A 10,910-nucleotide genomic window follows, 5' to 3' on the forward strand; every position below is an offset into this window, starting at 1 on the left:
ATTCACATAGATCAATGGAGCAGAATTATTCCATAGTCTATGGAACCCACATATGGCCAGTAGATTTTGTCAGAAGTACAAAAGCGATTCAGCGGAGGAAGGCCAGTCTTTCACCAAACAGTGCTGGAACGGTTGCAGTACATATACAAAAACCAAACCTCAGCCTACGCTTCAGACACTATGCGAAAATGAACTCAAAATGGGTCAAAACGCAAAGCTCTGACTTCTAGAAAAAAAATACAGAAGAAAATCTTTGTGACTTTAGGTTGGGTAAAGAGTAATTAAATGTGATGCCAAAAGCACAATCCATAAAGGAAAAAGGTGTTAATTGGATTTGATAAAAAATTAACATTTTTGCTCTGCAACAGCCACTGTCTAAGAGAATGAAAAGAAGCCACAGACCGGGAGAAAATATTTGCAAATCATATATCCAACTAATGAGTTGTATTCAGAATATATGAAGAACCCTTACAACTTAAGAAAAAGAAAACAACCAAAGGTTTTAAGTGGGCAAAAGATTCGAACAGACAAGAAAATATGCAGATGGAAAATAAGCACGTGCAAAGATGCTCATTATCATTAGTCATCAGGGGACGCAAATTCTAAGCACACTGAGATACCACTACCCACTCATTAGAATGGTTAAAATTTAAAAATAAAAAAATATCAAATGCTGGCAATGATGTGAAGCAACTAGGACTCTCATGAATTGGTGGTAGAAACGCACAAAGTGGGGCGCCTGGGCGGCTCAGTCAGCTCAGTGACTGACTCTTGATTTTGGCTCAGGTCATGATCTCAGGGTCGTGAGATCGAGCCCTCTGTGGAGCCCTGTGTTGGGCTCCACGCAGCATGGAGTCTGTTTGTCCCTCTTCCTCTGCTCCTCCCCTCCCCATGCCCACTCGTGCTCGCTCCCACTCTCCCTCTCTCAAAGAAATAAAACAAGACGAAACCAGAGAGAGAGACAAACCATAAGAGACTCTTCATCATAGGAAACAAACTGAGGGTTGTTGGAGGGGAGGAGGTGGGGGGATGGGGTACCTGGGTGATGGGCATTAAGGAGACCACTGGATGGAATGAGCACTGGGTATCATAGAAGACTGATGAATCACAGACCTGTACCCCTGAAACCAAAAACACATTATATGTTAATTTAAAAAATAAAACTATTCCAAAATAAAAAAATAATAATAATACAAAGAAATGCAAAAGGGTACAACCACTTTGGAAAACAGTTTGGTATTTTCTTATAAAGTTAAACGTAATACTTACCATAAAACCCATAAAAGCAATCCCATTCCCAGTATGAAATGAAAATCTATGTTTACACGAAAACCTGTACGTGAAGATTTTTAGGAACTTTATTTGTAATCCTCAAAAAATATAAAACCAAATGATTATTGACTGTGGAACAGATAAACTGTGGTAAATCCACAGAATGGAATACTACTTGGCAATAACCCAAAATTGATCACTGATACACACAACAACATGGGTGAATCAAACGCGTCGTGCTAAGTAAACGCAGACTCAAAAGACTATAAACTGTATGACCCCATTGAGGTGACATTCTGGAAAAGACGAAATTATAGAGAACAGATCAATGTTTGCCAGGAGTTAAGGACTGGAAAAGATCTGACTGCCTGGAATGAGGCCGTTTGGGGGAGGAAGGGGCCATGATAGAACCGTTCTGTATCTTGACTGTGGCAGTGTTTACACGACTCTATGCATTTACCAAAACTCATAGATCTGTGCACGGTGAATTTTACTGTATGCAAATTAAAAACAAAGAGTCATGTTGGTTATTCCTAAAAGTAGAGTCTCTTCTAAATGCAGCCTCAGGTTAATCAGACTCTCTCTAGAAATAGAAACTGATAAATGGCTTGGGAAGCCAAGTCCTACTATACTCATTTCCTCTTCCTCTCCTCTTTTCTCATCTCCTCATCCTGTGTTTTCTCTCCCATGAATGATGACAACACCAAGCTGGGATCCTAGAGGTTCTCCTAGGCTCCTTCTCTCCTCTACCCACATCCAGACTCCGAGGCCTCTGATTCCTACCTCCCGGATACTTCTCTCCATCTCCATACTGTGGCCCTCATCAGGCCTCATCATCTCTAGTCTGAATCCCTGGACCAGCCTCCCAGCTGGCTGTCCTCCCTGCAGCCACAGTGGTCTTTCTAAATCACTGATCCAACCATGTTGCTGTCCTTGCTGAAAGCCTTCTGAGTGCCCCTAGCTCTCCGGCAGCAAGAATTGTTTTAGGCGCCACCCCAGCCCTAACACCGAGCACAGTGCCTGGTGTCCGTGCACACTCAGTGAATCACGGTGGAATACAGGCATAAGTTAATAGAGCGAGTGAAGGAGTTACTAACAGATGTGCAGGCCCTCTGGAAAGTCATTCAGAGAGGCCTGAAGTAGTGTATCCAGAGTACCCACCATCTTGATCCAACAATATTGATTGAGCACCTACCATGCCCAGGAGCTGTCCTAAGGAGCCAGAGATTCACGGAGCTTCCCCGATGGTAGTGGACACAAAGGATTCAGCCAATCATACCAATGAATGCACATCTGGAGAGCATACGAACTAGCGAAGATAAGGTCCTGAAGGAGAAATGCTCCACATGATGAGAGGCCGTGAAGTGGGCGGAGGAGTCAGAGGCTTGATGAAGTCACAGAAGGCTTCCCTGAGGAGGTGACAATTCAGCTGGAATCTCGGAGGACACAAAGTCCCTGGTTGTGGAACAGAGGAAGAGCTTTCCAGCAGACGGTTAAGTATGTGCCAAAGTCCTGAGATGAGAGGAACAGAGATTCCTTCCAGGCAGTGAAGGAAGGGCAGTGGGATTGGAAGCCACAGAGTGAGGGAAGAGAAGGCCCCAGATGAGACTGGGGAAGGGAAAGGGCTGGATCCAAAATTAATGAAGAATTTTAGGCTGGAGACTGGCATGATCTGATCTGTTCTGAAAATACCATTCTACCTGTTGCGTGGAAAGTAGACGGAGAAAGAGGTGAGTGTGGATGCTGTTAGAATCGTCAGGAGAAGGCCCAAAGAGCAACTCTGGGGAGCCTGGACTCAGGCGGCCGGGTCGGTGGGGATGGACAGCAGTGGCTACATGCAGCTTTACTTAGGAAGGAAACTGGACAAGCCTGGGAGCTGGGAGTGACAGGGAGGGAAGGGAAGGGAGAGGGCCAGTGTCTGGAAGTAGCAGTTTTCAAGTTTGGAACTTCCCCTGGGTGGCCCAAGGCATTCCTCATCCTTAATGGTGGTTTCTGGAAGCAAGGTGTGGCAATTGCCAGGCCACTAACTTACACCCCTTCCTCACTCTCATTTCTAGGCAACTGCTCCGCATAACAACTTGCTTTGGTTTTCAGCACATCATGGTATTTGCAGGGAAACGGAACCAGACAACGTAGTGGCCTCCCAACTAGTAGTCTCCCTGCTTTCATTACCAGCACCCGCTCTCCCCTGTCCACTTTCCACAGAACAGCCAGACTGAATTTTTAAGAACTTAAGTGGGCCCATGTTACACTTTTGCTCAGAACTTTCCAATGGCTGCTTCTGACTCAGAGTAAGAGCAAAGTCCTTATTGGAACCTACAAGGCCTGACATGGATTGGTCCCCTCCTATGTCTCTGATCTCCCCTCCCCCAGCTCCCCTCCCCCACTATGCCCCCACCCTGCCCACTTTGCTGTCTCTTGAACTTACCAAGCACACTCCGGTACTGGGGTCCTGCTCTCTGGGACTTTTCCCCCAGGTAGCCACATATTCTGTCTCTTACCTCGTGCAGGTCTCTGGCCAAACGTCACTTTACCAGGAAGGCCTTCCCTGACCATCCCACCTAAAACAGCATCCCACTGTTATCTACTCTCTACTTGATTTTCAGAGTGCTCACCACCACGTGACGTTTGTTTATATTCATCGCCTATCTCCCCCAACTAGAGCCTTAGTTTGGCTACTCTGAGCTACTTGCTGTCCTGTGAAAACTGGTTAGATATTTGCTGACAAAGAAAATAAGCCAGCTCCATCTTATTATTTAATTAAGAAGATCTAAAAGGGTAATATGGTCTTCTGTTCTAATAATAATAATAATTGTTATTATTTATTATTATAGTTAAGAGCAACCACAAAAACATTAAAAATTTTGAAATAAGAATGATGGACTGCAGTATGCCAGGCCAATTTGGAAGACTGACTCCAGAACCCAGTGTCCTTTTATAGCAGCCCAAAAGATACAAAGCCTTTTCTTGCTGTTCTCACATGACCTCTTCAGTGAGAACAGGGGGGTCAAACTGACCACTCATTATCTGGTGATGAACACAGCTGTCCTCTCATAACTCTGTAGCTTTGTGGAAAATCCTGGTGACTTATTCATGTTTGAAAACATGAATAAATAAAAGTCCACTAAAACAGATTTATCTTTTCATTCACAAGCAGTATTTCCAAAGTTAGGAAGTTTTCCATTGGACTTATAAATTGAAATGAGAAATCTTTTTAGTAAACTTGACTCACTAAATAAGTCTTAAGCTTGAGACATTTTTGGAGACAATGTATTATAATGTTCTGTTTTCCCGAGGCAAAGGAGCAAAGCCTGACAGAACATCACGGTTCCCAGTTTCAAAGAAGAAAAGGAGTCAAGTCTAGCTTCTTCAAGAAAATCACAGACTGAAATCTGCAAAGGAAAAATAGCAAGTTATTTCTAAGGTTTTGCTTCAAAAAGACATACTCCTCGCACATGTTCTGGGTGATTGTTGTTTCAAGCTGATAAAATATTCCTTCTTTGGGGGAAAAAAAAGTACATCTCCCAAGAAAACTAAGAGCCTGGCTTTGAAGACAGATCTCCCTGCATTGGAATCCCTCCTCTATTAGCTGTGGGTCCTTGAGCAAATCATCTCACTTCTTGCCTCAGGTTCCTCTTCCGGAAAACTGAGGTGAATGTCACAACAACCCTGGCAGATCAATGGCTATGAAAGAGAATTTGCATAGAGTCCAGCATCCAGAACCTAGCAGGTGCTCAAAAAATGGTGGCACTGATCACTCTATAAGCATCTATCTAGAGAAGCCCACTCAAGCCAACAGCACTTTTAAATGTAACATATATATGAACAATTTTAAGAACATTTAGAAAATACAGAAAAATGTGAAAAAATAAATCTCCCACCAGTACTATGAAGAAAACCTCCCCCCAAACAAATGAGAAGTGGTGTGGACCACAGACACTTTTCCTCTAACAATTTTGAAATAGTGACCTCTGCTGGCCAGTGGGAAACGCGAGCTTTCCAGCAAACTCTTTCACAATTGAGCAAGGGTTGAGTCAGCCAGGCTTGGTCCCTGTCCCTGGAACAAAAACCAGGTGTTGCATTACAAGGGACAGAAATCGTCACAAGGGTTACCACGATGTAATTGGGATGTTAACAAAATTAAAGGCCAGCCTTTCCATTTGCTCATCCACCCAGAAGATTCTTTTATTTCAAACCCCATGGTCTCCTATTTTTAAAATGTCATAATTGCATGCAAATGTTACAGCTGAAAAACAACGCAAGGGGCATTAAAAATCAATCTTCCATGTAAGCCTCAGATTTTCCAGCATGAAGATCCAAAAGCAGAAGTGGTGACAAATGTGTAGAAAACAGAGTGAAAAAGTCAGAATGCATCATTAAGAATATTACAACAAAAGGAGGGAAAAAAATCTTTGGGAATTCATGTCTGATTCAGCTGGGATAAACAGCCAACTACAAAGAAGGCTTTAAAGGACGCTGCAAACTTCTTACAGATAGGACCCAGAAATCCAACTGGGAAGCTGCCACGACCCTTGTCTTCAGGCAGAAGTATACTTGATGGAAGAGGCCACTTAAGAGTCGGCTGGCTGTGCTACTGAGACATGAAACACGTTCCCACCACATAAGGTGTGAAATAAAACAGAGGTTGCAAACTGGCAGCCGTAGGACCATGGAGTTTGCTTTGGCACGTGCTCTATTTTTTTTTAATTAATTAGTTTCCAACACTTTAAAAATGGAGATTTCACATCAACATCTGAATTTGTGCCTTCTTATAAACAAATGGGGAGATATCGTCCTCTCTGGCCGACAGGCTCTCATAGCGACAACCAGGGCCAAGTAGTGGCGGTCCTCCCTCCCAAAGGGGCGCACACCCTCCAGTTTGCTGGTTCCCCATCCAACCCGCTTCGCTCATCACATCAACTGTCTGGCTTTTGCAAGCCCTTAAGTCTGACACCCTGCGTTTCAAAAGCCTAAAGGCACTGGGGATGAACTCAGTTCAGTTCAAAGAAGCATCAACCACATGCAGGGCACTTACTATAGACACTGGGTTTATAAGGAACAAGACATGATCCCTGAATCCCAGGAACTCCTAGATCGCAGTTTCCAGTGAGCGCTAGTAAACTTGAAATTATAATATAATACCGCAGGTGCGCTGAAAAGGTATAGACGTGGTAAAGACTAGTGATTAAATTCACTTTCCAGCTTTCTGAGATGGTACTTAGCTCACTGATCTCAGTCTTTCTTCTCTTCTAATTTCTGCACTTAAGGGTATAAATTTCCCCCTAAGCACGGCATTAGCTATATCTTCTAAGGGTCAACATGTATTTTCATGATCACCTGATGAAAATCATTTTTCCCACCCATGTGGTTTCTTCGTTGACCTGTGGGCTATTTCAAGGTGTATTTCTCAATTTCCAAACATATGGAGTGTTCTAATTAACACTGTTAACTGATCTTCACTTTAACTGTCTTATGGTCGCACATCCTCTAAACGATCTGTCCTTTGAAATGAGTGGAGACTTCCCTTACGGACCCACATCTGGCCAGATGTGTAAATGTTCGATGTACGCTTGAAAAGAATGGATGTTCTCCAGTTGTTAGATGCAATGTTCCACAGCGGCCCGCTGGATCAAGTTTGCTGATCGTGTCATTCAATGTTCTACGGCCTTCCTGATTTCTAAAACCCACTTATTCTATCAGTTACTAAGAGAGGTGTGTACAATACCTTGTCATATGGCGGACTTGGCTATTCCTCCTTGTAAGTGGTTCTGTCAATTTTTATGTATTTTTTTAAATTGAGGTATAAAATACAGAAACCTTACATATATGGTTCAATGAATGTTCGTATGTATACACCCACATAATCCAAATCAAGATACAGAACGTTTCCAGCACCTCGGGTTTCCCCATGACTTTCCAAGTCGATATGCTACCCCTCTCCCCATTACCACTATTCTGACTTAGGATGAAAACATTATTTCACCTGTTCTTGAAACGCATATAAATGCAATCACAGTATAGATCCCTTGGTGCCTGGCTTCTTTTGCTTACTATTATGTCTATGAACTTCACACTGTTTCACACAGCAAGAGTTCATTCTTTGGATTATTGTGTAAAATCGTTATTGTGAACGTTCGGCACATTTATCCATTCTCCTATGGTGGTGGACATTTGAACTGTCTCCAGTCTGGGGCTATTGTGAAAAACCCTGCGACAAGCAGCCTTAGTAAATGACTTTTGGTGGGGACGTGCACTAAATTCCTCTCGGGCATATACCAATTCGTGGAACTGATTGAGTCTAGGGTAGCCATAGGTTTGGCTTTAGTGATTATTGCCCATTTGTTCTCTCCTTCCAGCCATTCTATGGAAACTTTAGTTGTTCCATACCCTCAACACCAGTCACTGTCAGTCTTCCGAAGCCCTTCTGATGGGTGTGTAGTGGGATGTCGGTGTAAATTTTTATATCCCTCATAACAAACGGCTCCGAGTATCTACCTCCTCTTATAAGCCATTTGAATACCCTTTTTCTATAAGCACCTGTCGTATGGAAATGTTTAATCACTATATTGCACACCTGAAACTAATGCTAACATTGTATGTTAACTGGAATATAAATAACAACTTCATGGATAGAAAAAAAAAAAAGGCTTCCTCATCTTTTGCCCATAATTTTGGTGGAATGTACTTTGAGGCTGTTATGTGGTGTTTTAGAACTGTATCTTTCCCACGACCTGAATCTTTTATTTTGAAGTGCCCCTCTTTACCTCTCGTGAGGTTTTTTGCCCTGAAGTGGACTTTGTCAAAAATTAATACAACTAGGTCAGATTCTTTTTTGGGTTTGCATGTTTATCTTTTCCTATCCTTTTATTTTCACCATATCTATCCTTATGTTTTAGATGTGGCTCTTGTTAGCAGCAAACAGTTGAATTTTGTTTGTTATTTAGTTTGATAATCGTGTTTTGATTTAGTCCATTTATATTTAATCCATTACTGACATATTTGGGTTTAAATCCACATCTTAGTATGTGCATTCTTCTTCCTGCCTATTCTAGATTTTTTCCCCCTCCTACTTACTTACTTTTATATTGTTTTTCGGTATTCCATGCTTTTCCTGCCTGAACTTGAAACTTTTACTGTTCTTTTTCAGTGGCTATCCTTACGTCACAGTGCACATCTTTAATATGTCAAAGTCTACTGCTGGCAAGTTCACTCTCTTTCCAATATAAAGACCTTGGGATGTATTTTTTTAAAGATTTCATTTATCTATCTATCTATCTATCTATCTATCTATCTATCTATCTATCTATCTATCATCTATCTACCTATCTAAGAGAGAGAGAGAAAGAGAGAGAACAAGAGTGACAGCACGCCTGAGCTGGGGAAGGGGCAGAGGAGGAGGGAGAGGGAGAGAGATACTCTCAAGCACACTCCGCCTGAATGTGGAGCCCAATGAAGGGCTTGATCTCATGGCCCTGGGATCACAACCTGAGCCAAAACCCAGAGTTGGATGCTTAACCGACTGAGCCATTCAGGCACCCCAGGATATTTTAACTCCCAAATATGCTGACTTATATGCCATATTTACCTTTTTTGTTGTTCTTAATTTCTTCTCACTCCCCTTCCTTTGTCTCCCTGAAAAAAACACCTTTATAAAGTAAGTTCCTTTGACTTATTTATATTTTTATTCTAAGTAGGCTCCACGCCCGGTGTGGAACCCAACACAGGGCTTGAACCCACGACCCTGAGATCAAGACCTGAGCTGAGATCAAGAGTCAGACACTTAACTGACTAAGCCACCCAGGTGCCCCTATTACATTCCTTTCAGCATGACCTGTTGAAATCTCTCTGCTTTTGTTCGTTCGTTTTTATTTCACCATTTTTACAGATAATGCTGGGTATGGAATTCTAGGTTAGTAGATTTCTTTCAGTACTTTACAATATGCACTCCATGGTCTTCAGTTGTTTTTGTTGAGAAGTTAGCTGTCCAGTTATTGCTCATTTGAAGGCAGTTGTTTGTTTTTGTTTTTCTCCTCTGGCTACTTTTAAGACATTGTCTTTGGGTTTCAGCACTTTTACTATGACGTACCTCAGTGTGTATTCTCTTTATTTATCTGCTTAGGGTTCATAAACCTGTGGCTTGATGTTGCAACAATTTCAGAAAGTTCTCTGCTGTTAAATCTTTAAAACTGCTCTGCCCCATTAGATCTCCCTCTCCTTCCAGGACTCCAGTCACACTTGCAGTTCCTCGTTGTATCCTCTGTCTTAACCTGTCTTCTGTATTTTAATATTTTTTACTTTTCTGCTTTATTCTGAATAATTTCTTCTGACCTATCTTTCAAGTCATTTTTTTTCCAGCTATATCTAGTCCGCAGGTAAACCTGTCCACTGACTTCTTAATTTTAGCTGTTCTATTTTTCTGCTCTAGAATTTCTGTGGTGCTTTTCCAAATTTCAGATAGACAGATAGACAGACAGATAGACAGACAGATAGACAGACAGACAGACATAGTTTTACATGTATGTGTGGCTTCTACTATATATATAAACAGTTTCTAGTTTTCTAACAAATTAAAATTTCATTTTTTAATCTTACTGAACATACTTTAAATAATCATAATCATTTAAAAATTTCTGACATAAACAGACATTTCTCCCAAGAAGACATACAGATGGCCAACAGACACGAGAAGATGCTCGACATCACTCATCAGGGAAATACAAATCAAAACCACCATGTGACATCCCCTCACACCTGTCAAAAAGGCTAAAGTCAAAAACACAAGAGGCAACAAGTGTTGGCGAGGATGTGGAGAAAAAGGAACCCTTGTGCACTGTTGGTGGGAATGCAAACTGGTGTAGCTGCTGTGGAAAACAGTATGGAGGTTCCTCAAAAAGTTAAAAGTAGGGCGCCTGGGGGCAACTGGGTGGCTCAGTCAGTTAAGCATCTGCCTTCGGCTCAGGTCATGATCCCAGGGTCAGGGGATGGAGGCCTGTATCCAGCTCCCTGCTCAGCGGGGAGTCTGCTTCTCCCTCTGCCTGCCGCTCCCCCTGCTTGTGCTCTCTCTCTCTTAAATCAAGAAATAAAATCTTTTTTAAAAAAAACTTAAAAATAGAACTACCCTCCAATTCAGTAATCCCACTACTGGGTGTTTACCCAAAGAAGAACACTAAGCCAAAGGGATGCATGCACTCTTACACTTACAGCAGCATTATTTACAATAGCCACATTATGGAAGCAGCTGCGATGCCCATCCATAGCTGGATGGATAAAGGAGATATGGTATATATACATGATGGAATAGTATTCAGCCATAAAAAAGAATGAAATCTTGCCATTCACTATGACGGAGCTGGAGAGTATAATGCTAAGTGAAACAAGTCAGAGAAAGTAAAATTACCATATGATTCCACTCATATGTGGAATTTAAGAAACAAATGAGTAAAGGAAAAAGAGAGGGAGAAGAGCAAGAGAAACCAAGAATCAGACTCTTAACTAGAGAGAACAAACTGGTTACCAGAGGAGAGGTGGGTAGAAGGATGGGGGACGTAGGTGATGGGGATCAAGGCGGGCACTTGCTGTGATGAGCACCGGGTGTTGTATGGAGGAGCTGAATCACCATATTGTACACCCGAAACTAA

This window comes from Ursus americanus, chromosome 12 (genome assembly GCF_024610735.1).
Source record: "Ursus americanus isolate L20-20 chromosome 12, mUrsAme1.1.p, whole genome shotgun sequence".
Classification (NCBI taxonomy): domain Eukaryota; kingdom Metazoa; phylum Chordata; class Mammalia; order Carnivora; family Ursidae; genus Ursus; species Ursus americanus.